This window comes from Dromiciops gliroides, chromosome 4, assembly GCF_019393635.1.
Source record: "Dromiciops gliroides isolate mDroGli1 chromosome 4, mDroGli1.pri, whole genome shotgun sequence".
NCBI lineage: Eukaryota > Metazoa > Chordata > Mammalia > Microbiotheria > Microbiotheriidae > Dromiciops > Dromiciops gliroides.
Genome location: NC_057864.1, coordinates 493,615,573 through 493,620,567, shown reverse-complemented (window position 1 = coordinate 493,620,567; position 4,995 = coordinate 493,615,573).

The window sequence follows — 4,995 nt, the reverse complement described above, 5'->3', positions numbered from 1 at the left end:
GCCTTCCTGCCCTGCCTTACTATCGCCTAGAAGACTGTGCCACACTGGGTCTCTGCAATCCCGGGGAACACTGCCCCAAAATGCTGGAGGTCACAGTGGCTCCAGGCTTGGATAGTGGTTGCTCCGACTGGCGGCAAGCCTCAACTTAATTCACTTCAGTGGAATCCAGTGAATGGCTTTTCTTGTGTGCCCGCTCAGTGCCCAACACTGTGCCAGGAGTGTAGGCCGGGCAGGTGGGGAGGTTTTCTCCCCTCACCCCAGAAGAGAATAATTGGTATTGGTAAGTGATCATTGATAGCCCTGGACAAGAAATCCCAGATCTCAGATACCCAGGATAGGAAGAGACCTTGGAGGCCAGCGAGGCCAGCCCACACCTGAATGGACGCCTCCCTCGGCCTCACAAGTGACCATGCATCCAGAGTCTATGGAAGACCTTGCCCAGTTCCAAGATCCCCAGGAGAAAACGAGTCACTTGGTCACTTTGAGTGGGCACAAACAGAGAGAAATAAAAGAACATCTTGGAGTGGGGCTGCGGGTGAGGTCATGAGCCCAGCCCCTTCTGGGGGGCCCTGGGAATCCATTTCCCAGAACTCCCAGCAGGATCGAGCGATCATGTTGCTCATGGAGACTTACATCATGTAACCCCAGCCCCGCTGGGTGTCTCTGGAGGACACCAGCCCCCAGCCACACGAGCCCAGCTTCAGGGGAAAAATCAATGATGCCCTGCGGTAAGGCCAGCTCTGGCTGCCTTGTGGGGAGGCCAGGATGGGGAGGGGGCGGGCAGCTGGAAACTCGGCAGGGCTGAGTTCTACTGAAGGTGATCTCAAGGACAGGAAGCTGCCCTGCACCCGCCTTCAGGCCAGAGATGGAACTTAGTGACAATACAAACATTGCCAAGTACCTAGGAAGGGGCCGGGCACTGTGCTGAACCAGTGCCTGCCCTCAGGGAGCTTACCAGACAGAAGCCACAGGCTCAAAGGACATTAAGTACAAAATATGCAAACATCATTTGGGGGGGGCGAGGCCCCCGGGGAAATGGGAAAGGTCTGCATGTGATCCCAGAGGCCACCGAGCCAGATAGAGGGTGTGAGGGAGAGGGAGGAGCTGGGCTGGGTCAGGCAAGGCGTGTCTGGGCCCCCAGTCCCCGGGATTCCGAGGGCAGCCACAGGCCTTGTTCTAGGATATCTGCGATATATTCCTGATAGTTAATGGAAAGGCTGGATGGCTATGGCTTGTTCGTCTGTCTGAAGCCTCCCCGCTTCCTACCCCCTCAGACCTCACACAGCATCGAGTTTTGGGCCTCTCATTCTCTCTCTCTCTCTCTCTCTCTCTCTCTCTCTCTCTCTCTCTCTCTCTCTCTCTCTCTCTCTCCCTCTCCCTCTCCCTCTCCCTCTCCCTCTCCCTCCCTCCATCTTCTCTCCCAGCGCACTGCAGACTCCCTCTTCTCTGAGGAGTCAGCTGTCCCTGGAATCGCCATGTTAAGGTCTGGCTCAGGCTGGTCTCTCCAGGTTCTGCTCCTGACTCTGCAGAATTCTTTCTCATGTGGAAAAAATAAATGAATATCTGCCAGAGTGCTCTGAGGACACAGTGGAAAAGACCCCTGGGTCTGGAGTCAGAGTCCTGAGCTGGGTTCTAATCCTGCCTCTGACACTTACTACAGATTTCGCTTTGGGGGAGGCTCTTCACCCCTCTGTGCCTCAGTTTCCTCATCTGTAAAATGAGGGAGTTGGTCCCGCCGGCCTCTGAGCTCTGGATCTCAGATCCTCATATGGGGGCTGAGCTGGAAGCTCGTCCAGTAGCAGGAAACTGGCCAGTCTGGCTCCTCTGTGTAATGATAGGGCTTGTGGGCAGCGCAGGACTGAGCAGGGAATATGCGTTTTGTGGAGGATGAGATTTACAAGCGCCCCCCGCTCCCCCTACCCCCCCCCCAACCCCAGCTCCTTGGCTGAAGGAAATGTTTGTGAAAGATGCTGGAGGCAGGTGCACATAGGAGACTAAAACAGCCGTGAAAGGGGCTCTGGTACCCACTTATTTCACATCTAATGCACTGGTTCAGGGACAGCCGGGGCTGCCCAAAGAACCTTTGACGAGCCCTCTGCCACCAGCAGGTCTTGTCGGAAGGGGAGGTGGTGAAATGACATGGAGCTGAGCAGAAAACAGACCCAAAGCAGACGTCAGGTTTTTGACCAGCACTTTGGAGGCCTGGCCATGATGGGGAAGGGGGAAGGAAGGGTTTTCCAAACCCAAACCAGCTCCCACTGAGCCCGGTGGCTTGCCCAGAGTCCTGCAGGCCCTGTGTTCAGCAGGAGCACTCGAACTCGCACCTTCCTGGGTCAAAGGCCTTGCCCTCTGTCTCTTGTAGCAAGCTTCTGCTGCTGTGGTGAATGACAGACAAGTTTCAGGGAAGTGAGTGCTGAACTTGGAGGTATGGGATCTGAGTTTGAATCTTGGCATTGCCCCATTCTAAGTATGTAAATCTTCTTACCTTCCCTCCTCTGTCAAATGAGGGGCTTGGGCAGGGGAGCTCCAAGGCTCCTCTGCTTCAAGAGCATCACCCAGATGGCAGGAAGTGCCCAGGGGCACATGCCTGGCCAATGCAAGGGCTTTGGGTGATTCTCCCTCCTGGCAACCACAGAGAGATGGGCCTCTTGTGCCAGGCCCAGAAAGCTTCCTGAGGGCCCCCCCCCCCTCACCAGGGAGAGAATATGCTCTACCCTGGAATCAAAGCAAGCTCATTAGCTGTGTTCTCACTCAGTGGGTCCTAGCAGGGCAGTGTCTGTGATGGGTATGTGTGCATGCATATGTACATGTGTGTGGCATGTGTGCACATGTGCAGGTATGTGCATGTGCAGGTACACATGTGTATACCCAAAGGGGTCACAGGGCAGGTACCCACCTGGCTGGAGGCAGGCAGTTTTCCCTGGGGAGCTCCTAGCTAGTGAGATGCCAGGCCCAGGCCTCTCCCCTCATCCAGAGAAGGTGGGGATTCCCGGGTGATCTCTTCATGGCCTTTCGAGCCAGGGGATCGATGGCAGACGAAGAAAGGAGCTTCCGGGAGGGGAGTTCCCTTGGCCACCTGTGCTCAAGTCCCACTCCAGGTCTCCTGACCCTGCACTGGCCACCTCTGTTCGGGAGCACCCTTCCCATGCTCAGATATTGTGGCTTTGTGACTGTGGTTTCTACTGTGTAAAAGGTGACGATGAGGGGCCAGACTACCTCGCTGTCACAAGCTCCTCTCTAGTCCTTCCCCTCCCCTGCCCCCCAAGAGAATCTTCCTCCTGAGCCAGGCTGGGGCTGGTCTTGTGGCAACGGCCCAGCCTCAGAGCACCCTAGAATACAAACCCAAAGGGACAGTTTGTCGAGAGCAAATGGCCGCTGATCCCCAGGCGGGCTTGTTTTCAGTACAGACGGCTGCGGCACAGAACGCTAGCAGGGCCGGGTGTGACGTGGGGCCATGGGTGGCCTGGCAGTCCTGGCTGGTGGTGCTTTGGGTGCACATGCTGGGGGGCTCTTTCTGCAGCCCATGGCCAGGGGAAGGGGAAGGGTGATGAAGGGGAGTGCTCTAGCTGGGTCTACTGGTGTCCTCTCCATCCCCTCACACTTCCAGGAAGACGGGGGGCCCATCACAAGGCTGCCGCTGTCATTGTCACCACCCCCCATGTCCTGTCCCCTTGGGACCCTGTTGGGACTCTAGAATTCACTTTGGAGGCTACATCTTAGGGGTGTCATGGAATTCCAGGCCTGGGCCTAGAAGGGATTTTTAATTCCCTCTAAGATAAATCTCTATGATTTACGGAAGAGGAAACAGAGGCCTGTAGACATCAAGCCGTCAGACAAATAGCAGGTGGAAGGGATGGGGTCATGACCCAAGGTCCTCTGGTCCCCACTGCACCACATGACTGCGTTGGGCTCCTGGGTAGAGTCGAGGTGCCAAGGGAGATGTGGCCAGGTACCCCATGGACCACAGGACATCGGAGCCAGCGAGGCCTCAGAGGCGCTGAGTCGGACCTAGCCGTGCACAAGACTCCTCCCTGAACTGCAGTGTTCCTGACAAGGAGGTGCTGGTAGGGACAGGCGGGTCACGGTGGGCTGAGGCTGGGGGATGGGACTCATCTGAGGAGCTGGGTGTAAAGTGGGCTGCCTGCCCAGGCTTGTTGTAAGTCAGGTCAGGTCAACTCAGCAGGGACTGTGAGCCCAGTATGGTGCCAAGAACTGGGAATACAAAGAAAGGCGAACCCAGTCTTTTCTCTCAAGGAGCAAAATAACATGTACAAAGGGTATAAAGGAGAAGCTGGCGGGCAGCATGGAGAGTCTAAGTGTCTACGAGGCAGCCGCTTTGAGATGCCCAATAGGCTGCTGGAGATACAAGTCTGGAGGGCAAGAGATGGGTCAGGGCTGCTAAAGAAGCACCAGAGGTTATCACTGAATCCATGGGGCTGATGAGGCCACCAAGTTAAATAGTATGGGTGGGGGTGGGGAGAAGAGGGCCCAGAACAAAGCCTTGGGGGCGCCTGCAATTGGTTGGCAAGACCTGAAAAGGAGGGGTCAGACAGGTGGGAGGAGATCCGAGAGAGCTGTGTCCTAAAACCCTAGGGAAGAGATGATGGAGGAGGAGAGAGTGGCTAACAGTGTCCAAGGCTGCAGAGAACTTGAGAAGGGTGAGGATTGCCAAGGGGCAATTCAGAGACCACCAGTACCTTTGGAGGAAATGGTTTCAGTTGTCAGAAGTCAGGCTGCAGAGAGGCAAGAAGCGTGGATGGTCTTCTCGGGGGAGTTAGGCCACGAAAGGGAGGAGAAATGTGGAGTGATAGGGCAAAGATGGCAGAAGTGCCTCTTAGCCATAAAGACCTGAGGAAATGCAGTGGCTGACCTCCAGTAAGACCAGCTGGGGCTAGCCCTGGGCTCTGCATCCAGCTGGACTATGAACTCCATAGCTGCAAAGAAGAAAGCTCCCTGTAAAAATGCTCAGATGGCTTGTTTGGAGAGCGCCATATT